This window comes from Dipodomys spectabilis, unplaced genomic scaffold (genome assembly GCF_019054845.1).
Source record: "Dipodomys spectabilis isolate Male_0828 unplaced genomic scaffold, ASM1905484v1 ptg000601l, whole genome shotgun sequence".
Taxonomy (NCBI): domain Eukaryota; kingdom Metazoa; phylum Chordata; class Mammalia; order Rodentia; family Heteromyidae; genus Dipodomys; species Dipodomys spectabilis.
In genome coordinates, this window is record NW_024871278.1 from 323600 (window position 1) to 349639 (window position 26040).

Below are 26040 nucleotides of genomic sequence, written 5' to 3' on the forward strand. Positions count from 1 at the left end.
AAAATTATAATTTCACATTGTCATCGTCATATCATCGACACATTATGCATGCCTTTTCTGTGACTTCATTCTACTTCAAATGTGGCATATAGGTGCATATCATAAACAAATCATGAACTCATAACCATTATGACATCACAGTCCCTTTGCACATCACATTGCCATTGTGATATCACTAACACACCGTGATATCACAAACCTATCGTGTCATCATAACTTTTATGACATGCCTTTTTTCCTCATAATATGTTGACAACCTCATTAAATTTCACATATGACATTTGATATCACAAATTCCCAGTGACATCATGACCATGGTGACATCACCCTGCCAGATATCATAACCATTGTGTCAAATTCTGACATCACAATACTTTTAGGATTTCAATATGTGACAACACATACTTTTGTAGGAACCACAGTCCCTTTGTGAACTCTTATACTCATTGTAAGTTAAAGACAATTGAAAACAATCATGTCATTGTGACATTGCCAGCACATTGTGACATCACCAATCTTTTGTGACTTCATCACCAATGTGGCATCATCAACTATTTGTGACACCAAAACAATATTCTGACATGATGTAGTGAGTTGTCATTGCCAAGTTGATATCACTGTCCCACTGTGTTTTCAAAAACCTAATATGACCTCATAACATTTTTAAAAAATTCATGTCCCTTAGGAATTCAAGCTCCATCTGTGAACTTATATGCACATTGTGAAATAGTAGCAATTCAAATTGGACATGTGTTTGAGATATTACAAAATCATTATAGCATCAAAAACCCATTGTGACCTCATCACAACTGTGAATCATAAAGCTATCATGACCCCTAAGTACATTTGAAAACACATAAATCATTTGTGACATCACAGTCCCTTCGTGTACCTTACCCTCAATTTGATCACATGACAATTGAATTCATATATGCCATTGTAACATCACAAACCCTTTGTGAATCCATCACCAGTATGACAACATATATTCATTATGACACCATCACCTCCTTGCAACATAACCAATTTAGAATGACCTCATAGCACTATGATATTATATTGTCATTATGAGGTAATAGACCCATTGTAAATGTCTATTCTATTTCATTCTATTTTAAATGTGGCATGTGGGTTGATATCAGAAAATCATTGTGATCTCATAAGTATATGGCATCACAATCACTGTGACATCACAGTGCCATGGTGATATCACTTACACACTGTGATATCACAAACATGCCCTGTACACATAAGTCTTGTGACGTGCTGAAATTGTGATGTCTTAGGCCCTTTATGAGCTTGTAATCTGTTTTCAAACATAATATTTCAGTTATGACATGTGATATCAGAAATCCACTGTGACATCATGACCATTGTGACATCATACTGACAGACATTATGACCATTGTGTCACACTATGAGATCACAATCCTCCTAGGACTTCATCACATTTGTGACAACACATGCCTTTGGAGATACCACAGTCCATTTGTGAACTCATATTCTCTGTGATTTCATGACAACAGAAACTTTATGCCATTTGGATATCACCAACCAATTGTGACATCGTAGACCTACTGTGACCACTTACCTGTATGGCATCACCAACTAAATGTGACATTAAAACATTTGTGATGTCACAATGTGACACGATGTTCATGACATCTGTCAGTGTGATGTCACAATGGTCATGATGTCACAGTGGATTTCTGGTATCTCGTGTCATACATGAAATATGAGGTTGGAAATAAATTATCAGGGCAAAAAGTTCTAAGATATCACAATGTCAGCATGTCACAGAAGTTATGAAGATAGGAGAGGTTTGTGATGTCACATGGTATTATTTATATCACAATGGCACTGTGATGTCACAACGTGATTATGATGTCAAAATGGTTATGTAGGCACAAAAATGTGTTTCTGATATCAACTCTCATGCCACTTTTGAAATACAATGAAATCACAGAATAGGCATCCACAAGGTGTCTATGATGTCACAATGACAATTGTTGTCATAATGTGATTATGTCATTGAGTTTGGTGATGTCACAATGAGCTGATGCTCTCATAATGAAAATGTGATGTCACACTGTTGAGGATACCACAAATACTTTTTGATGTTACAATGGCATGTCTGATCTCAATTGTCATTGGTTAACAACAAGGATATGGGAAGACAAAGGGACTGTAATGTTGAAAAGGGCATGTGATTTTTCAAAGGAGCTAAGAGGTCATAATAGATTTGAGATGTCGCAATGGAATCATGATGTCACAATGACAATATTGTCACAATGGGTTTGTGATGTCGTGCTAATGATGATGTCAAAATGGGTTTGTGATGTCACAACGAGTTGGCAATATTACAATCAAATTTCCAATTTCAATTGCTACTAGTTCACAAGGAGGACACTGTAATAATCAGTAGGGCCCTGATAATCTATAGGGTCCAAGAATCAGCCTGGCCCCATCTCCTGGCCAGCTGGAGAGGACAGGGCATTCTGTGGGAGGGGCTGGTACATTAACCACCAAGTGTTGAGCTGTTAAGAAGTGATTGGGCTGTGGGGAGTTTTGGATGTTACAGTAGAAAACTGTTGGCAGTTGGAATGGAGAAAGGCTACAGAATTTATATATGCTGCTTGTTCAGAGCAATGGAAGGGAGATAAAATTGAAAAGTTCTGGAAGGAAGGAAGTGGTGTGATAGAGGAAGGAGAAAGGCCTGAGAGGAGAGAAAGTTGAGGGAGAGCAGGAGGTGAAGGATGGCAACTGACGACCCAGGCAAAGCAGTTCAGGCCTGTGGAGAGTAGAGAGGCCTGAAGAGAAGAAGGAACTGGTAGAAAGGAAAAAGAGAAAGACTTCAAAGGAAGTATAGGTCTATAGCGATGGAGAGACAAAGGGAAGGGGACAAAAAGGCTTGCCCTTTGATGTTTGGAGCTTTGGATATCATAATTTTGGGGGTTGGTGGTTTGGAGAACATTTATTATATTAAATGTGTCTTGATGGATTCTCTTGAACACTAGAGGTCCTAATTTTTGGAGACCCCATGGAGATTAATCCGTTTGGATGGCATCAGGCCTTGGCCCAGGGAAAATTCCCCATAGGTGAGAGTGTCAGCCTTCAGGGCCTCGAGTGTTTGTCTCCAGAGGACAAACATGGACAAAAATCATGTAGGTACCTTTACGGGTGCATCTGGGCAAGCTTGCCAGCCTGTTTTTGGAACCCCCTCTAGAGGTCATTTGTGGCTTCCTTGGGAAACCATCTGGAACCTCCTTGAGAGGTCATGTAGGGCTTCCTTGGGAAGCCATCTGGAACATCATCAAGACTGCATCTACAACTTCCTTGAGAAGCTATCTAAGACCTACCCTGGAGGTCATCTTGGGCCTTCTCCAGTGGCCATCTTGGAATTTCTCCAGAGGTCATCTGGGGCTTCTTCAGGAGGCCACCTGAGACCTATTCAAAAGTAGTCATTGGGGATTCCTTAATTGTCAACTTAGGACGACCTCCTGAGGTCATGTGGAGCTTCTTTGGGAGGTCATCTCAGGTTACCGTGATGAAAAATCTGACTGTCTTCAGACATCATCTGGGACTTCCTTGAGAATCTATATAGGACCTTCTCTGGAAGTCATCTGTCGCTTTCTCAAGAGGGATATCTGGAACCTTCTCTGGAGTTCATATGTGGCCTCCTTGATTGGCTTTCTGGGAGCTACTCAAGAGGTAATCTCAGCCTCATTGAGAGGACATCTGGGACTTCCTTTGGAGGTCATCTGACACTACCTTGGGAAGCCATTTGGAACCTCCGTGAGAGGTCATCTAGGGCCTCCTAGGGAGGATATATATGAAATCCTCCAGAGGTCATCTGCAGCATCCTCAAGAGGCAATCTGGGATGTTCTCTCTGTCATCTGTGATCTCTGCAGAGGTCAAAATTGAGTGGTGTGGGACATGTGAGTTAAGTGTCTGTGGCTCTTGGTCTGTGTGTGTATGCTGATAGTTCTATCTGTGTCCTGTATGCACCTCTGTTTACTCCTTTTCTCAGGATGGGAGAACAGGCCTAAAGTTGTCATATCCAAAAAATATTCTCCCCCAGGTTTACAGAATCCTTCAGAGGAAGTTTCCATCAGCAACTCTAATCTAAAGTCCTTCCATACCAAAAGTGGCTACTTTTACCAGCCTGAGGTGTTACAACGTGGTATGTTACCCTTATTACCCTTGAGACTGGAACATGGAGAAGATGGTGGGCAGGCCCCCTTTCTAATATATTTTTCCTTTACAACTAGTGGACCTGTATAACTGGAAACAGCAAAATCCATCCTTTTCAGAAAAAATAAAACCAGGTGCGCATTACCTCATTAGAGACAGGAACTTTCACACACAAGCACATCTGGGATGAGTGTCAGCAATTTTTACAGCTATGTTTCACCTGGTAGGAAAGGGACTGAATCCTGCTCAGTGACTTAAAGGTGGTCCTTGGAACACACACTACCCCCACTATTGAACCAGACGATTTGGTGTTTTCTTTTTGGTAGTTAGTTGGAGATAAGAGCCTTAAAGGATTTCCTGCCCTGTCCTTATGCCTCTATCCTTCTAACTCAGCCTCCTAAGTAGCTAGGATGACAAGCGTGATGCTCCAGCATCCAAACCACGGTTTCTTCATGTGTTGTGGAACCAGCTCTGGAACCTTTCATCGTCTATGACCTCCCAACACAGTGGACCCTGGCACACTGTAACTCGTTGTTGTATAAATAAATGAGCTTCGGCCAATGACAATACTACAGAAAAGTCCCATCCCATACAGGTAAGCATCCTGGGGGGCCGGTCAAAATCTAATGTAGCTCCCCCAGTTCTCCTTCTTCCCACTTCCTGCCCTCCTGGTGCCACCGCACTTAACTGTTTTGGCTCCAAGGATGTGAGCCACAATGTACTAGCTGGATTCTGGGTCCTCTGGGATGCCTATCTTCTCAAAGATGTCTGGCCAACAGCTGACCAGTTCTGTGGCATTCAATTCCCTACTCAAGTGTGAACAAGGTTGCAATGATCTGAAGGCCTTGCTCAAGGGGCCTCCTCTCCTACCCCCGGGGCCAGCCAGGATGTTCTACCACATCCAGTCCCCAAGTTTCATGTTGCAGAGAAAGGATCCTCAAGGTGTCCCGGGTTTCTCAATCTCCCAGAGTCCAGTGCAGGTGCTGGGAATCATCTCTGTTCACAGATGGCAGGCTAGGGATGGCGAGGTCACAATCTCTGCTCCCCACAACATCCTCGACTGTGGTGGTCACCCTAGAGAGAGCCAGAGGGGAATCAACAGCTGCCGCATAAAGGCAGTCAAGGCAGGACGTTCATAGCAGGAGACCATCTGGCTGGGGAACTCAGCCTGTGCTGCTTTGAAGGTCATTGTTTGGTGGCTGAAGTGATCTATCTAATTTGACCCATAATCCCAGCTGTTAGTGGAAATTGCCAGCTTCAAGAAAAAAACCCTGGAAAAGGTGATATTTCAGTTGTCCCAATCAAACTTAAAGGGTTCCAAAGTCAGCGGTCCCTTTTTCCTTCCAGACAGCTTACAGCAGGTTACAGAAACTGGTATTCAGAGAGCCTTAGCTAACTGCCACGGCCGGATACCGAGCAGGCTCCAGGAGGGGAAACACACTTGCCTGCCACTGCCCAGCTGGAAATGGCCTAGGAGGGACACAGATTGGAGTCTGCAGGACTCCAGGTCGTACTGCCCACTGGTGCACTCCCCCAGGAGGGAACACACCACCAGTGGAGGCCTGGAGCACCCTGCCCAGATGCCCATGGACACCGTCAATGCCCTGGGTAAGGTTGCCATCTCATCCTCGGTCGTGGTGAACCATCTACTCTGTAACAACGTTCACCGCTCCCCAGACCCTTCTAGCTTCACACCCCCTGCCCTACTCCCTCACATCTCATTCCCTAATTACGTTTTGTATACACATTCCCAATCCTTGCATTAGCTCCAACTATACACACAAAAGCAGACTATCTGGCTGGAAGAGTGCAGCTGTGGTCACATTTGTCTCATAAGCATTCAGGCTGAAGACAGAAGCACAGGTGTCCACTCTGGCCTGCGGTTCACATAGGCCTCCTAGAGTAGACCCATGCAGGCCCAGCAGCTACTCTGGGATACAGGACAGAGAGAAGAGATAGGTGGAAAGGAACATCTACTGAAATCTTCCCCCAAAGGAGCCATGAAACGGTGAAGGAGAAAACCAAAATTATGGCTAGACTCGTACTTGGCATTGATGAAAAAAGAACAACAAACACACACACACACACACACACATACACACACAAATAAAATGCTTTTGCTCTTTTTAGACATGGTGACTTAAATATATTTTCATTTTTTGTCATCTCCCTGCTCTCCCAACACACACACACATCCAGACTGTGACAGAAGACTAATCCATGCAGTACCTGCAATTTGCCAACTGATCACCCAGCTGAGCAGTCAACTTGTACAAGGGAAAGATGATCTCTCTCTCTCTCTCACTCTCTCATGCACACACACACACGCACACACACACACACACACACACACACACAAACAAACACACAGACTCAGAGCAGTGCCTCTCCTGAGAGTGTTGGTTCCTCCTCTGGACAAGATGCAAGCTAGAGCACGGGGGTCCTCTGTCAGAACCAGGGGCTCGACCCAAGGAAGCACCTCTCTAATAATGCTGAACCACCCTGCCTCTCCCTTTCTCCAGGGCCAGACCCATTCCCTGGGAACAACCAACCTTGACTCCCCATTCACCAAAACCCCAGGTCAGGATGTTGGGTGAAGTTGTCCCGAGATAGGTGGCTCCTCAGAGCCAGGACTGAAAACAAGCAGGGGTCATAGTGCCCCAGAGGTGTGTCTGAACTGGGGTGGGGGCAATGTTGGGGAAATGGATGGGATCCTAAAGGCTACATACATGGATGGACTCCCTACTTCCAGCCAGGATGCTTCTGGGTGACTTGGTGGATTCTTGGGGAGGACTAGGAGACCAGATGAACCTGGAGCACCAGCAGATGCTGGCAGAGCTCGGAAATGTGTGATCACCCTGTAAGGACTGATGACAGCTGGGATGGGGGGGGACAGGTCGAGTGTATGTGTGTCAGAAGGGGTGTGTGCCTCCCAGATATTCACCTTCTATCTGACCCCCAGTGCCCTCACCTTCCTAGTGGGCTCTTCTGGGACCCTCCTCAGGTAAAAAGGTGACCAAGCACAAAAGACAAGGGCTCACACAACAAGGAGGGCCTGTCTTCTGCATCCAACACCCACCATCCCCAGCATAAAGGAAAATACCCAAGAAGGCAGGTGAGGTGTTGCTCCCCACCTCTGACTAAAGCCACCAGGTTCCCACCAGGGAGAAGAAGGGTACAGATGCACAGCTGTGTGGCTCCCACTGCTCCAGCCAGGGGCTCTGTGGCACTCCCTTGTCACTCTTTCCTGCATCTTCCTGTTTCCTGGGACACTGGCACTAGGGTTGGGGGTGAGATCCCTGGGTCGACACACACCCTCACCCTCCACCCCTGGGGCATATTTGTGGCAGGACCATGGCGGACTGTTGGGGGTGGCGAAGGCGAAGGAAGGGTGGGAGAAGGGAGACAGGAGGCATGGGTTTGTGTCAGCGGGGGAAGAAGAGGGCAGGAGGGTTCACAGGTTGTGGGCTCTTGGCAGCCATTCACCTGTGCTGCTGGGAGAAGCTGTAGGCATTGGCTCTGTGTGCATGTGGGCCTGGAGTCCAAGAACTGAGGGCTGGGACCAGGTTGGGGCCGAAAACCGGCCAGGGGTGCGCCATCTCTTTTGGGCAACTGTGAGAGACAACGCGGGTCCAAGCTGAAAGCACTATGTTTGAAATGTCATGCTGCTGGGAGGGCACAGATGTCTCTGCAGAAACATAGAGGGGCTGCACGAGTCCTCTGCTCCTCCTCCTCTTCCAACGTCACCCTGCCTCAGGTGCCAACATCACCTCCGTGCTCCCTATGCCGGGACCTCAGACTCAGGGCCACCATGGCCACCGCGCCTCCTCATGGCTGCCTGTGGCAGTGTGCCTGCTGGGCCAGCACCATGTGCTCTGTGCTCCCCACCAGGACCTGTGCAATGTTCAGGGAGGCCACCAGATGATGAAACTGTTTGCCCTTGTGCGTGTGCTTGCTCTTTTCTCTGCTCTCTCTCTCTCTCTCTATCTGCCCCCACTCCTCTCCTGGGACACCTAGTGCCTGCCCCCTCCCCCAGTGCCTGCCCCCATGCCCCTGGCCACTGCTGCCATCTCAGTGAGCACTGGTCCCTACCCCCTCCTTCCCTTGGCCATGTCCCCTCTTCTGCTAGGCTCCTCCTCCCACCCTTGGCTGCAAGCTCAGCCCTGATTGGGTCCTAAGGCTTCCAAGCCATGGCAATTACAGCCTCACCTCAGCTCAGCACTCCCCTGCAAGCCCCGCCCCTTCCCAGGGGATTGATTCTCCCCTAGCCCCACTGCTGGGGGAGACTCTCCTCCATCTCCGTCCACTCCACACACCAAGCAGGTACACAGTGACCTCCCTGTGTGTGTGTGTGTGTGTGTGTGTGTGTGTGTGTGATTGTTGGGGATAACAACCTCTCAAGGACTCAGAACATAGCACCCGTTGAGATGACTCAGCACACAGCACACTTCAAAAGACAGCACAAAGCACTCTGTGTAAAGGATTCAGCACACAGCTCCCTTTGAAGGATTCAGCATCTAGTACCTTGTGTAGAGTACTCAGCACACAGCACCCTTTGAAGAAGGGAGTCCATAGCCCACAGTGTAAAGGACTCAGCACATAGCATGCTTTGAAAACTCAGCATGTAGCACTCTTTGCCAGGGACTCAGTACATAGCACCCTGTGTTAAGAGCACCCACAGCCCCCTTTGATGGGCTGAGTATGTAGCACCCTGTGTAAAACATTGCACAGCACCCTTCGAAAGACTCAGCACATAGAACAATTTTGAAGGACTCAGCACATACAACACTGTCAAAGGATTCACCACACAGCACCATTTGAAGGATAGTACAGAGCACCTTGTGTAAAGGACTCGGCACACAGCACTTGAAAAATTCACCTCATCCCTCTCTTCTCAAGGGCTCAGTACATAGCAGCAGCCTTTGGGATGAATTAGTACACCGCACCTTTTGAAGAACTCAGTACGTTATGTAATGGACTCAGCTCATAACACCCTTTGTGATGACTCAGCAAACAGCACCCTTTTGAGGACTGAGCACAATATCCCAATGTGGAAAAGTCCTAGCAAACAGCACGCTGTGAACGACTCAGCACATAGCTGTATGTCACAAGTTCAGCTGTCATTAGAATTAGGGTGCTTTCTTCAGTATCTCCATTCTTCAGAAATACTTCACAAATCCTACTAGTTTAGCCAACCTGTGTTTTATGGGGGAGAGTCAACTGGGGGCCTTGAACTCAAAGCTTGGGGTCCCTTTCCCTGAGCTCTTTGGTTCAATGTGAGAGCTCTACCATTGGAGCCATAGCTCCCATTTGTTTTTTTGGGTTGTTCTTTGACAGGTCTTATGGTGATCAGGAAGGGAAGGCCAAGTTGGGGTGTCTGTGGGCAAAGGCTCTTAGCTCGACCTGGAACTGACCTCTGTTTTCCTTGTGCCCCTGAGTACTGGGCCTCCTGGAGCTCTCTTGGCCTAAGGGGAACAGACCTGCTCTGGCATCAGCACTCAGGGTGAAAAAAAGTCGGCTTGGCCCTGGTCACTTCCCAAAATTGAACTCTAGAGCACAATGGCATGGGGGTGCATATCCTGCATCTGGCAACCAGGGGGCAGGGGTCGCTCACTATAGGGATTGTACCTGCGAGTTGTGTTTACTCTTGCTTCCCTGGGGCTCCCATCATGCTTCGAAGCCACCCTGGATAGGGAAGTCCTTGACACTCTTACTTACAATTAACCATCAAAAGGCAAGTGGGGCTGTGGCTCAGGTAGCAGAACATTAGCCTTGAGCAAAAAATCTCAGGGATAGAGCCTAGGCCCTGAGTTCACACACACACACACACACACACACACACACACACACACACACACACACACACACCACATGCATGCAAAATCAGAGTTTTCTACACTGTATTCTTTGGGTATTCTCTGTCTTTTTCCACTAAGCCTGATGGCTGTTGACCTAGGTGTTCGATGCATACACCACCACCTGGCATCTTTAATTTGGGGGAACAGAATGGCCTTCCCCTATCCCAGCTCTTTGATTGGGTCCTGGTCTATCCAGGCCCTTTGGGGCTCCTTTTACAGTCTCTCCAAGATGCCTTCAAAAGGCCTCACAGGCTGGGCACTGGTGGCTCATACCTGCCATCCTAGATACTCAGGAAGCTAAGATCTGGAGGATCATGGTGCCAAGCCAGCTTGAGCATGAAAGTGTGTGAGACTCTTATCCTCGATGAATCATCATAAAACAAGAAGTGTCCCTGTGGATCAAATGGTAGAGTGCCAGCCTTGAGAAAAAGAGCTCACAGACAGTGCTCATGGACAACAACAACAAGGAGAAGCATTGCATGTTGACTTTGGGATTGGTATGGGCCAAATATAATTGGAATTTTCAAATGCTCCAAGACAAAGCAGTACCTCCTTTAGTCCCGTGCTCCTCCATCTTGTCTCGCACCCTGGCCTTGGCCATGCTTTGAGTCAGCATGGCTCTGCCTTGATGGGAGGGCTCCAAAGAGGAAGATCCCAGAGCAATCATCCTGCCTCCTTCCACGCTTCTCACCCTGCTGCTTCTGCTCTTTGCCATAGACCTTCTTCCTGGAATCCATCCATGAGGTCATCACTGCCAAAATTGTGGTGAGTGGTTGGTCCAGTCTAACTTGGGGAAGTCAGAGGTGGAAGTCAGTCTGGGATTAGGTGCTTCTACCCTGTGTGTGGACTGAAATCAGGGCTGACCTTTATTTCATCCTGAGCCTTGAAGTGGTGGAGAGATAGTGTAGACTCCACATTGAGTAAGGTAAGATCGGAATCTAGAGGACCACTTGTGTGAGGTAGGCTGTGGGGCTCACGGGGCCACTGTTTGTGGTACTCCTCTCTCAGGACTCCCCACTCCCACTCTCATCCCTAAATGTTAGAATAGAAAGTTCAACTAAGTGGATCAAAGAGGGGACAGAGGAGTATTACTGTGTGTACCAGACTTGTGCTTCATATTCATCCTAGCCCCTACTTCCTATTTATCTGAAGAATGGCCATATGGGTTTGGGGGGGGAGGAATCATCCTAGATGAGAATGTGGCTCAGTGGTATATATGGTCACCTAGCATGACTGACACCCTAGGTTCATTCCATACAGAAAAACCTGGAAGGAGAGGTGGGGCTCAACTGTTAGAGTGCCAGCCTTGACCAAAAGAGCTCAGGGACAGTGGCCAGGCCCTGAGTTCAATGCCCAGGACTGGAAGGACAAATCTTTGTTGGAGGCTTTTCTTCCCTTTGAAAACAATTTATTGTTTGTGATAAGCATAACATGGGTCTCTTCCCTGGCCACCAATGGGCCATTAGATGTCCCTTGAATTTGGGCTGCTTCCCAGCAGCCTCTGTCCTACCTGATCCACAGTTTATCCATCCCATCTCCTGGCAGATGGAGGCCTGAGAGAAGGTCACCTGGCCACCTACTTCTGGTGGCTGCCACGGCTTTTGAAAGTCAGTATGTCATATAGAGAGTCATCATCCAGATCAGTCTACAGAAGAAAGGGAGGGAGCACTCCCTCCTAGTCTGAGCCCGTGAGCTGCAGGCCACTCTGGATGTGGGGCATCTGCTGCAGGACGTGCTCCATGGGGGAGTTATCTATGGGGTCCGGAACTCTGACCTCTTCTCTGGCAGTTTTCTTTCCTAGCCTGGGATTTGAACTCAAGGTCTTGGTAAATCTGTAGCAATGTGAGGGAAAGTGCAGAGTTTCCACTTCTTGAGATCAAACTCCATGCAAAGCCAAAAATAAAAAAAATTCAGTGACTGAGCTCGAAAGGGGGAGTAGTTGTGGAGATGGGAAGGAAGGCATTGTAGGGGGGAAAACAAAGAAGGAGGCAACAATGTTCAATAGGAAATGTACTCATTACCTTGATCATTTAACTGTAACTTCTGTGTACAACGTTTTTACAATACAAATTGAAAAAAAAGTAGTGCTCAGAGAAGCATTTTGGGGTTAAGGGAAAGATGTCTGAATAGATGTACAAAATTCTACACTGCTTTTTTAATGTTAAGTATGGAACTGAATAAACATAACTGCTTCCATTAAAAAAATTAAGGCATTGTCTTGGAACTGGGGCCAGTATTTCCAGCATTGCTGGGATTTGATCTCACCATCCAAGTAAATATTTTGCACCTTGGGTGAAGGCAAAGCTCACTGCCCTTGAGGAAAAGAAATTCAGGCTAGAGATACCAGGGTCTGAATAAAGGCCCTGCAATGGAAAAATATTTCTATATAGTTGTAATATATGATATATATTTACATATGTAAGTTTACATATTATGATTTTTATTATTGATTGTGCATTTATTTTTTACTTGATTCATTTATTTATTGTTTATTGTATTTAGTATTATTATATACATAATATTTAGTACATGTTGTGCATCTATTATAAAATTATACACAATAATATAGGACATTGACTCCTTTTTCATCAATACTTTTTAAGTGCTGAACATGGTACATAATTAAATGGAAGCCTTTGTCACAGTCTTCACATGTTTAGAGTCTCTCCCAAGTATGAGCTTTGTCTTATTTATCTTTGGACACCTTCCCATAGGGATTTCTTTAGATACTTAGAAGCCTTTTCTTGAGGATAGGCAAGTTGAGGGATAAAATTGTAAGGGTGGGTCTAGAAATTTGGCTTACTGGTAGAGAGCTTGCTCAGCATTCATGGATGGCAGGGTTTGAATCCTCAAGGCCACAACTCAGAAAAAGCCAAAAGCTGTGGTGTGGCTCAAGTGGTAGAGTGCTAGCCTTGAGAAAAAGAAGCTCAGAGACAGTACATAGGCCCTAAGATCAAGCCCCAGGACTGTCAGAAACAATAGGCCACGTGCTGGTGGCTCACAACTGGAATATTAGCTTCTCAGGAGGCTGACATCTGAAGACCACAGTTCAAAGACAGCCAAGGCAAGGAATTCCTGTTAGACTCTTCTCTCCAGTGAACCACAAAAAGACCCCATGTGATGCTGTGCCTCCAGTGATAGAGTGTACGCCTTGAGCAGAAGGGCTCAGGTATAGTGCCTAGGCTTGAGTTTGAGACACACATCAGGGGAAAAAGTGAGGGTTAATCAAAGTATTTTTCCTATTTGCTAATTAGGAGAACATTCTCTGGAAAATGAATGCTGATGTACACCAGAATTGAAGTCAGAGCTCCAGGTTGAAGTGTAGAACATCCATATGCCCAGCCTCTTATGCTCTAGCATTATAACTGTGTGTCCTACAGGGTTCTGAAAGGTCCAATGTTGAATAGCTTAATACGTTCCCAAAGCCCTTTGTGATAAGCAGTTGACTTACATTGTTAATGTTATTACAGTTCTGAACCTAGCAGAGCACCAGTAGCTCATGCCTGTCACCCTAGCTCAGGAGACTGAGGTCTGAGGAATACAGGGTGAAGCCCACCAGGGCTGGAAAGTCTATGACACTCTGACTTCCACTTCTGAAAGGTCAGATGTGGAAGAGCTTCCTATGTTCCCCTTGGTGATGAGAAGTTACTTGCACTCTAAATGTTCTTAGAATTCTTGAGCTATAGAAGCAGGAAAGAAACATTATTGACCCATCCTGGGTTCAAATGAAGTTCTCAGGATCCAAGCCCTAGTCATGTTAACAGGATGAACTCCAGTGTAACACTGTATTTGAAGGCAGAAAACAGTTGCAAAAGCCAAGCTAGGTGAAGAGACCTAGGCCTGCAGGATTAGGGGGCAGAATGTACACACTCAACAGGGAAGTGAGCTGCAAAACCACTTCATTCATTCCAGGCATGGCCAGCAATGAGGGGAAACTGGAAACATTTGTTAGAGTTACAACAAGGTCAGGCTTTTCTCAGCCTCTTCAAACAATGACTAATTAACCTTCCTCCCTCAAGTGAAGGAACCACAAGCTATCTTTAGGATACCAATAGAGAGCCAGTGTAGTGGGGGAGAGGGGAGGAACAGTAGACAAACCCTGCTCTTTGGTCTTAGGGAGTGGGTTCTTGACTCTCCATCTGTCAGATTTGAAGGCCTTTCTTCTACCTCTACCAGACCATTCTCCTTCCTTCATTCTCCCCATCATTAATGTAAATCCCCAGTCCCAGGAGAGGCAGGGCCTTTTCTCTTCTGTCTCTAAGCACCTGAGTTAGAACCTGGCTCTGCCCTCTTGACTCTGGGGCCCTGCCTGAGGAGTGGGAAAGAGACAATCTTCCTGCTCTGTAGTGGTTTGAAGGTGATGCTGGAGGACTGGCACACTGCAGAAGGCCTCATGACTGGGACTTGTTCCCTTCTTTCCTCCTGACAACCAACACCAGATTCATCTATCTATCTGTCTGTCTGTCTGTCTATCTATCTATCTATCTATCTATCTATCTATCTATCTATCTATCTATCTATCTATCTATCTATCTATCTATCTATCTATCTATCTATCTATCTATCTATCTATCTATCTATCTATCTATCTATCTACCTATCTATCATCTATCATTTATCTATCTACCTACCTACTTAACTACCTACCTACTTTCCTGGCTATCTCTTTGCCGGTTGTTGGATTGAACTCAAGGCCTGGGGACTGGCTCTAGAACTCTACTACTTGAGCCGCAGCACCAATTCTGGCTTTTTGTGTATGTGCTACTAAGGAATCAAACCCAGAAGTCCTTGAATGCTAGGCAAGAACTCTCTCACTAATCCACATTCCCAGCCCCCTCATCTTTTTCTTTTTTGGGGGGGGTCTGGTCATGGGGCCTGAACTCTGGGCCTGGGCGCTGTCCCTCAGCTCTTCAGCTCAAGGCTAGCACTCTACTACTTGAGCCACAGCGCCACTTCTGGCTTTTGTTCTTTTTTGCTTATGTGGTGCTGAGGAATCAAACCCAGGGCTTCAGGCATCAAGGCAAGTGCTCTACCACTGAGCCTCCTGCCCAGCCCCCTCATCTTTTTCTTAATGGTAGTTTTAACATAAGTATGCTGCCATTTTACGTCCCCAAGTTTAATTTTCTGAATACAGGTTACTTCTATGAAAGCTTGTCTTTTCGGCTGCCTGGTTTGGGACTGTTCCTGCATTGGCCTCATAATAAATTGCAAAAAAGGCTGATGAGGGTGACCTGCTTTAGTCTGATGGCTGCACAGATTGTTCTGTATGTCTTTTTGTTTCCAGTCCCGGACCTTGAACTCAGGATCTGGGCACAGTCCTTGAGATTCTTTTGTTTAAGGCTAGCCCTCTACCACAGAAGCCATATGGCTCTACTTCTGGCTTTGTTGGCACTAAAGTTGGACAGTGGTCTCAAGGACTTTCCTGCCTAGGGTGACTTTGACCATGACCCTCCTATCACAGCCTTGTAAGTATCAAGGAGGACTGCTGAGAGGCACTGGTGCCTGCCTAATTACTGGTGTTGCTGATGTTCTTGGACAGACTGGTGAGTTCCCTATCCTCAGGTTTAAGTGATGGGAGCTGGAGCCCACAGTTCAAATCTTGGTCCTGCCACTTCCAAATGGCAGGAGATCCTTAGAAACTCATTACTATCCATATGAATACTAATGGAAAGTGATATATGTCATGATTGAGTGGGCAATTCCTGGATTATTCTAGGATAAAATCATACATAATTGTATTATATTAAACTGATTGATTTTAATTAATACTTCCTGAAGCATTTAAACAATCACATTCATTAAATGGAGGCATAATGAAATACCTGAGAATTGGGCGTCAAATAGTTGAGAGATGCCATTTTTTTCTGCCAGGACATTCTTTAGTTAATTGGTATATACCTTTTTCTGAATGTAGTTTGGTATATGAAACTAGGATATATTATACCTGAAGAGTTTTTTTTTTTTATCAGAAATGCTTATAGCGAAATGTAGAGGTAAAGCCAAATTATGTATATTTGAAGACAATGCTTGGTTAGTCCTCTTCTCACATTCCCCATTCCCTTCATGAGAATAATTCACATTGTAAGGAAATGCTTAGAGTGTTTTTGGAGATATAGGTTGACTTTAAACCAGTGAGTAACTCTATACTGCATTTTGTTTACTTTATATACAAAAAAGCTAAATTCTTACTTTATAATTTTCCTTAGGCTTTATACTCAGATTTAATCTCTGATGGGTGACAAATAAAGATATAAACATTTTTTTAACAGTGGCTAAATTTAGGCTGAGGAATCTAGGTACAATGATACTCATGCACATAGGCCACATCAGTCATGAGACCATGATATCAAAATGTTAACCAATGCTTACTGTTGTCATGCTTATGAGATTTTGTGTATTATAAACAGTGGTTATTAGAATTTTTTTTGTAATTAACATCATTTCATGGGTGAGGAACTGAAGTGAGACATTATACTCAGAACAAAATTTAAGGAGGCATCCAAAATTAGTTACCAAGATATACATCATGTAACACAATGTTATAAAAATGCAAGCTAAACTAAATAATTTTTGAAAAAAATCAACATTTATTATAAATATAGAATCAGTATGACTGTTTTTTCTTTCATCCAAGTTGCAATATGGCTTACATGATGACTTTTCTGGTTATATGTTTAGTTAGGTCTTGATATTTAGTTGGAGAAGTTATGTTCTTTCATATATTCATTTGTCAGATCAAAGAGGAAATTAAATCCATGCCAGAGTCAACATCCATATTAATGTTACAGATGTATCCTTCTACTCTGCCAAAGTTTCAAATCAGCTTGAGTAACTTGGGTCTTTTTTTGGATCTAACTAAATAGGTATGCAATTTTGTCAGTACTAAAACAATTTTGACCACCATTTTTTAAACTTACTATCCAGAAACAACTTCTCTCATTTCATGAGATTTTTAATTTCATTTATATCATGTGTTGATGTTTTCCTTTACATATGCCACATTCAGTCTTCTACAAAGTGTAATTTGGAGTAGTTTAAAATTATGTACACTCAGCTACACTGCTCAGATTATATTATTTGTATATTTTTTCTTGTTAAATCAGCAAGAATTAGTTATCAATATGGATACTATTGTACTTATTCATTGCCTTTCTGAATTGTTTAAATATGTCATGATTTTTTATTTTATTCTTTTAAATATGTGCAGATCTCACTCTGCATACAGTCACATTTGTTTTAAACAAATTGATCCATTCAAGGGATTTGCTATATTAGGTTCATCTAGATGAATTTAATTACAAATTAACACCACTGTATTTCTGAGACGCAGTTATCTTTATGGCTCTACTCCAAGTTAACATATGTTTGAGGTTTTTGTGCATAAAAAAACTGGGAAAACATGTTTTTGTTGGTGGGGGAGTTCTACTTTGTTGCTTGTTTTTCCAGTTGTGGTGGCTTCAACATATGTGTGCATTTTATTACAATTGTTTTGTGTCTATATTTTGTTTCATATAACAGAAAGTACACAAAGAATCAATGATTTAGAATGTTTCCTAATACAATTCTAAGAGAGACATTTGAAATTTTGTGATAACTGGGAATGGACAGGTCTTCACAGTGGAGGGGTTAGCAGAATAACAGAGACATTTTTTACATGATTTGAATTCTTCCTCCTCTTGCCTCACTATTTCCAATAATATTACTTCAAAGTCTTTAGTGAAAAGAAAATAATTTTGTATGTATGAAGTCAGAATTTTTGGTTCAATTGGGACACTCTACACATTCATATTCATTTTAATTCAAAAATCTTCTTTCCTTCTTTTAAAATCAAAGATGTGAAATATAATACTAAAATAGCATCTACTAATTTATATGAAACGGTCCAAACTATTTTTACTTCACACTATATATAACATAGAGTGTAATAATAATAGTGAGTAATATAGTATGTAATAATTAACTTTCGGGTAAGTCAATTATAGTGGATTTTTGTGAGATATTGAGTAATAGTAAAACTTATATTTGATTCTATTAAAAAATTCAATTACATCTAAAAATAACTCATAGTTATAAACTAATGCTGAAAAATAAGATTGTTTACTGGAAAAAGCCAGAAGTTTCTAGAAGTTTGCTTTTTAAAAATTGTCTTGGATCTGGGCTGTGGTGGCTCATGCCTGTAATCCTAGGTCCCCAAAAGTCTGGGATCTGAGGATAGTGGTTCAAAGACAGCTTGGGAAGAAAAGTCTGTGAGACTCTTATCTCCAATATATCTCTTGAAAACTAGAAATAGCACTGTGGCTCAAGTGGTACAGTGGTATCCTTGAGCTGAACAACTGAGGGACAGTGCCCAGGCCCAGAGCTCAAACCCCACCACCTACAAAAACAAATTGACATGGGGGCTGGGAAGCTGGCTCAGTGATAGAGCGCTTGCCTTGCATGCATGAGGCCCTGGTTTCAATTCCTCAGCACCCCACATGCAAAAAGAAAAACAGCCGGAAGTGGCGCTGTGGCTCAAGTGGTAGAGTGCTAGCCTTGAGCTGAAGAGCTGAGGGACAGTGCCCAGGCCCAGAGTTCAGGCCCCACGACTAGATCCAAAAAAAAAAATGACATGGATTTTTACTTTATTATTTCATGATTTTTTATTACGAACATACATACAGAGGGGTTACAATTACATGAACAAGGTAATTAGCACATTTCCTATCAACATTGTTGCCTCCTCCTTTATTTCCCCTTCCTATCCCTTCCCATCTCCCCTTCTGGGCCTATCCGCTCCCCCCCATGCCAAAGTTGTAAACTTCGTTTTTCGACATAATTCCTTGTATATGTCATTGTTGCAATAGGCTCACCTGTATCCCAATTTGTTTTTCCCATCCCCTCCACAAATTATACCAACATCAAATACAGTGAAAATAGTGGTTATACCGTGGGGGAGGGGCATACAATGCAACAAAAAAAATCATCTTATAAATATGCTAGAAACAATAGCAGAAAAAAAAATTTGAGTCTTTATCTTGGGGTTCATTTCACCTAACCACAACTTGTCTAACAGTTACAGTTTGTCTCAGACATATACTGGTTATTGCAAATAATGGAAATCATAGGACCTATGTTTCTTTGGGCCTGGATTACTTCACTTAATATAATTTTTTCTGAGGCTTTCCATTTCCTAACAAATGGGGCAATGTCATTGTTTCTGATGGAGGCATAGAATTCCATTGTGTATATATATTACATTTTCTTGATCCATTCATCTACTGAGGGGCATCTGGGTTGGATCCATATCTTAGCTATGATAAATAATGCTGCAATATGGGATGGGAAGGTGGCTCAGTGGTAGGGCACTTGCCTTGCATGCATGAAGCCCTGGGTTCGATTCCCCTGACCACATAAGCAAAAAGAAAAAATGTTGTGGCTCAAGTGGTAGAACGCTAGCCTTGAGCTAAACAGCTGAGGGACAGCGCCCAGGCCCAAAATTCAGGCCCCACCACCGGACCCCACCCCCTGCAAAAAAATAATGCTGCAATAAATATAGTTGTGCTGGTAGCTTTAGTATGGTTTTCTTTGTGATCATTTGGGAAAATTTCCAACAGTGAGAGTACTGGGTCATCAGGGAGTTCTATGTAGAGTCTTTTGAGGAACATCCATACTACTTTACAAACTGGTTGAACAAGTTTACAGTCCCACCAACATCCCATCCAGCTTCGGTTGTTAGAGTTCTTGACTATAGCCATTCTAACTGGGGTGAGCATTTCTTTTATGGCTTGGGAGATTGAGCATTTCTTCATGTGTCTATTGGCTATCTTTCTTTCTTCTTCAGATAAGTTTTTCTATAAATCTTTATCCCAATTATTTATCGGGCAGTTATTTCTTTGAAAATTTGTTGTTGGGGAATTTAATTTTTTGAGTTCCAGGTGTATTTTAGATATGAAACTCTTGTCCATTGTATGGCTAGAGAAGATCTTCTTCCAATCCTTGGGTTTTCTATTGATCTTGCTACTTTTGTCCTTTGCCACGCAGAAGCTCTGCAATTTCATGCAATCCCATTTGTCCAAACTTTCTTTGATTTGTTGTGTTTCTGGGTCTCTATTAAGAAAATTTCAGCCTGTGCCAAGGAGACCTTGTATATCTCCTATATTGTCCAGTAATGTTTTCAGGGTGTCTGTTTTGACTCTGAGGCCTTTGATCAATTTGGAGTTGTTTCTTGTGCGGGGTGATAGATAACGATCTAGCTTTAGTTTTCTACAAGTGATTAACCACTTTTGCCAGCAACATTTACTGAAGAGGCTGTCTTTCTTCCATTCTATTTTTTTAGCTCCCTTATGGAAGTTTAGGTGGCTATAGGTCCATGGGTACATTTCTGGGTTTTCAGTTCTATTCCATTGGTCCTGAGGTCTGTTCTTGTGCCAGTCCCAAGCTGTTTTGATTACCATGGTTTTGTAGTAGAGTTTGAAATTTGGTATTGATATTCCTCCAGCACTGTTCTTTTTTTAAGTTTCATTTTTGCTATTCGGGGTCTTTTATTGTTCCATATGAATTGGTGGATTGCCTCTTGTATTTCCTTGACGAATGGGGATGGGATATTGATAAGTATCGCATTGAATTTGTAGATAGCCTAGGGAAGTATTGGCATTTTCACAATGTTGATCCTTCCAATCCAGGAGCATGGGAGGTTTTTTCACTTCTAAGTTCTGTTTTGAATTCCTTTTTCAGGTTTTTAATGTTTTCGTCATAAAGGCCCTTTACGTTTTTGATTAAGTTAATTCCTAGGTATTTTATTGTGGGGGGGTCTATTAAAAATGGAGTTGCTTTCCTGATTTTAGCCACACTTTTCTCATGTTGGCATACAGAAAAGATATTGATTTTTAAGATTTAATTTTATACCTTGCTACTCTGCTAAAGTTTTGAATCAGCATGAGTAATTTGGGAGTGGAGTCTGAGGGATTCTTTAAATACAAGATCATGACATCTGCAAAGAGGGAGAGTTTTACTTCTTCTTTCCCTATTTGGATCGCATTTATGTTTGCATCTTGTCTTATTGCTGTAGCTAGGCATTCTAATACTAGGTTGAAGAGAAGTGGAGAGAGTGGACATCCTTGTCTTGTTCCTGAGTTAGGAGAAAATAGCTTTAGTTTATCACCATTAAGTATAATGCTGGCTGTAGGTTTGTCATATACATCCTTTATTGTATTGAGGCATGTTACCTGGATTCATAGTTTTTCCAGAGCCTTCATCATAAAAGGGTATTGGATCTTGTCAAATGCTTTTTCTACATCCATTGAGATAACCATTAGTTTCTTATCCTTGCTCTTGTTGATGTGATGAATTATTTTAATTAATTTGCATATATTGAACCAGATTTGCATCCCTGAAATAAATCCTGTTTGATTGTTGTGTAATTTTTTTGGAGGAATTGTTGAAGTCGATTGGTCAAAATTTTCTTGAGAAGTTTTCATCAATGTTCATCAATGAAATGGGCCTATAGTTCTCTTTCTTTGATGAGTGCCTGCCTGGGTTTGGGAAGAGGGTTGTGAAGGCTTCATAGAGTGAGTTCAGTAGTGAGCTTTCTCTTTCAATTTCATTGAAGAGTTGGAGGATTATTGGTATGAGCTCTGCTTCAAGGACTTGCAGAATTCTGCTGTATTTGCATCTGGTCCTGGGCTTTTCTTAGATGGGAGGTCTCTTATTGCTGTTTCTATTTCTATGCTTGATATGGGCCTGTTAAGATGGTTTAACTTATCTTGGTTATGTTTTGGCATGTTGATATTTGCTAGGAAAAGGTCCATTTCTGCCAAGTTCTCAAAGTTATTATAACATAAAGGTTTGAGAAGTATTCCCTTATAATGTTCTGAATCTTGATTATTTCTGTGATGATGTTTCCATTCTCATCTCTAAGTTTGTTTTTTTGGGTGTGGTATGTTCCCTTCTTTTTCAGATAAGATTTGCTAAGGGTCTGTCAATTTTGTTAATTTTTTCCAAGAACCAACTCTTTGTTTTGTGATTCATTCTATGATTTTATTGGATTCCAATTTGTGTGATTCTGATTTAATTTTAATTATTTCTTTCTATCTAATGGATTGGAGTTGATCTTGCTGCTCTTTTTCAAGGAGGTTCAGATGTCTTATTAAATTGTTGGTTTCAGATCTCTCTAATTTTTGATGTAGGAACTCAGATCTATAAACTTGCCTCTGAGTACTGCTTTGCTGTGTCCCAGAGGAGCTGCTAATTTGTGTGTTCATTTTTGCTGAATATTATGAACATTTCAATTTCCTTTCTAATGTCTTCCATGACCCACTGTTGATTCAACAGTGTGTTGTTCAACTGCATGTGTTAGAGGACTTTCTTTGGTGGCTTTTGGTGTTGAGTTATAATTTTATTCACTTGGATGCCATTTGTTGGCCTTCACTGTGGTCTTGTTGATTTTCTATGTGTAGGACATCTTTAAGTATCTTTTGTAAGGCTGGTTTGGTGGAGATATATTGTTTCAATTTTTCTTTGCTATGCAAGTTCCTAGGCCATTAACTTCTGTCTCTAGGTGCTCCTCTACACCCATTATCCTCAGATTAGGCCCTCTGATGGTGTCTTCCAAATATTGAACAGAGCTATCATATTTCTTGGATTTGTCTTGGATGGTTGTATGTTCTATTGCTATAATATCTAGGCTGTCTTCAATCCCTGAGATTCGATCTTCTGCATTGTCTAACCTACTCTCAAGACTTTCTACTTTGTTTTTTATTTCTTTTTCTTCTAATTGGTCGGCTTTGATGGCTTCAAATTATTTGTTGGAGCTTTGTTTTAGATCTTATGTGAACTTTACTTCCTTAATTTGGTGTTTAGTGTTTATTCTCAAATCACTTATTTGATTGGTTATGGTTTCCTTGGACTCCCATTTCTTCTGTAGTGCTCCATTCACCATTGCCTTTGTGGTCTCCCTGAAGTGTTTCAGCTGCATGTTTATGGATTCCATGAATGCCCGTGTTGATCTTTGTCTATTCTCATCTGCACTCGCAATTCCTTTATTACTGTTTGATTAGCTTCCTCAGGTTCATGCAATTCCTGTAATTCTCTATGACTCTTCTCAGCATGCTCACACAATTCCTGTATTTCTCTTTGACTGTTCTCAACCTGCTTACTTAATTCCTGTATTAATCTTTAAGTAGTTTCCTAATGCTCACAGATTCCTATATTAATCTTTGGTATGCCTCCTCTCTCTCCCTATCACGCTCACACTGAGTTCTTTGCAAGTTTTGAATCATTTCATTCACCATGTTTACCAGTAGTGTTTGTAGAGCTTTTTGGGAACTCTCCTCTGGATTATTCATTAACTATTCTTTCACCTGATTATCATGAGTGGGAGTTCAGATACCTGGACTTGCTATTTTTCTTGTGTTTTTCCAGCTTGTTCTGCCCATTTGGTATGAAAGTAACACCAATTTTGTGCTAGAATACTATTTTAAGGCAAGTATCAACCATAGTCCGGTAGTTGCACAATCAAAATGGATGCAGATACAATCTAGTTCAACAGATACAATCTATTCAACATCAAACGACCGTGTGTTAATGAGTTAAGAACAGCAAAGATGGATATGGAAAACCAGAAATTATTGGTTTTAGGGAGAAATGTGGGGGAAAATAGGACTAAAGGGATGTGGAGAGGTAAAAGGAGAGTAAATATAACCAAGTCCCAATCTCTGAGAGGGAAATGGATTGGACAGAATGATAGGAGAGAGATTTAAAAAAAAAAGAACAAATGGAATACCAAAAATTTAAATTTAAGAAGTGAAACACTTAAAATATGTAAGTTTAAAGAAATGATATTGAGAGAAGAAAAGGATAGGATGGGAGGAGGGGAGGGATAGAAAGGAAACATGAAAAATAAAAAATAAAAAAATTTAAAATTAGTTACTTGAAAATTATATAGGTATAAAGAGATAATAGTGCTATTAAAAAGTTAAGCCTAAGAGGTTGTAAATTGAGTGATAAATTTATGGATTAAGTATGTACACAATGGGGGAAAAGGTATAATAACTGACAACAGGTATATATCTGGGGATGAGCAAAACAGCATTTAAGTAATGCAAAAATAAGAGAAAAAAATGAAAACAATAAAAAAGGACCAAAAGATCAAAAGAGATTGAATACACACACACACACACACACATATGTACCAAAAATTAAAGTTATGAAAAAAAGAATATTTACAGAAATCACTTAAAAAATTAAAATTATAAAAAACTTTCAAAAAAGAGTTCTTTGAATTTTTGGGGTTTTTTGGGGGGGGATGGAAGACCCTGTATCCCCTGTGTCCATAACCAGTCTCTTGGTGGAATCTCTCGTCTGCTTGTAGTGTTTGGTTTTCCTATGGCTTGATTGGTTTCTTAAGTCAGTTTGTTTGGGCAGGCAGAAAATGCTATGTATTACCCAGGATTTTGTGATTCTCCTCTCAGACTAGTTCAGTGAGAGGGAGAACTGCTTGGAGCATCACAAAAGAGGGAGATAGATATTTCCTCCTGTTTGGAGATGCTGTGATGAGGCTAGGTTCTGGGTAGTGTTGACGCCTTTCAGCAAACAGTAGCTTTTCCCTGAGACCTTCACAGAGCCCAGCTTAGAGCCATTCTCAGGTCTTATGTTTACTGAATTTCAATTGATTGTCTAGGCTTCTGTAGGGAGGGGCAGACTCTGGCTCTGTTTACCGAGTGAAGAAATTCACTCTTCCGAGGGTGGATCTTCTCTGCCTGTGCCGGGTGACGTTCCTCTGTGTGGAACTGAGCCTGGAATGTCACTTCTATTTCCACTGACCTGCAAAATAACTCAGTCAGTTCTTGCTGGTGTTGAGTAGAATCTGCTCATGGACCACATCTGGGGCCGTTGTTGTAGCCTCTCTGTAGGTATGGTGGCTATGGACACTGGCGCTGTCCCTACTGCTGCTGCAGCTGTAGCTACTGGCAAGTGCTCAGATCTATTTTCTTGCCTGGCTTTTCCCTCTCTGGCAAAACTCTCGGTACTGTGATGGCACACTTGGTGTGATTCTCTAGCTTATGCCTGTTCACTGGAACACTAAAACTACTTTCTATGGGAGAACTTGTTTAGCTTCCAGCTTCTCCTCCGCCATCTTCCTCCAAACTCCCTTACACATTATTATGACATGATATTGTGACATCACATTGACATTGTGATATTACTGTGCCATTCTGTTTTCACAAACCTATTACCACATGTTAGAAAATTCATGGGTTTTAGGACTTCTAGCTCCTTCCTTGAAGTCTTATCCTCATTGTAAACTAGTAGTAATTGAAATCTGACATGTGATTGTAATATTACAAACTCGTAGTGACATCACTATTCCATGGGTGACCTCATTACCACCATAACACAAACCTATTGCATCATCACATTGCCATTGTGACATCATGATCACATTGTGAAATTTCAATCGGTTATGTCTTCTTAGCAACTTTAAAAAAGCAGATGGCCTTTGTGATATCAAAGTTGTTGTTTACCCATATAATCATTGTGTTTTAACAATTGATATCAGTTATACCATTGTAATATTACAAAACCTTGGAGAAAGGCTCACCAGTCTGACATCATTGACTGGTCCTCTCCTCATAACTTTGACATGATGCCCTTGTGATACATAGGCCCTTTGTGATCTCATAATGCTTTTGACTTCATATTTCAGTTATGACATGTGATATTAGAAATGAACTCTTATATGAAAATTGTGTCATCACTCTATCAGATATCATGAGTATTGTGTCACATTTTGATATCACATACCTGGTGGGAGTTAATCATGTTTGGGCCAAGGCATGACTTTTATATCTCACATTCCCATTCTGAATTCATATTCTAATTGAGAGTTAATGAAAATTGAAGTCCAGCATGCCATTGTGACATCATAAACCTATTGTGACCTCATGACTCTTATGGCATCACCAACTAATTATGACATCAAAATATTATTATGACTTGATATGTGACCTC

The 26040-nt window shown here is 42.3% G+C and overlaps 1 pseudogene; it reads right to left on the bottom strand.

Moving 5' to 3' along the window:
* LOC122100780 overlaps nucleotides 1–5114 on the bottom strand; it is a 105739-nt pseudogene extending 100625 nt beyond the window's left edge.
* Between the last annotated feature and the right edge of the window lie 20926 nt (nucleotides 5115–26040).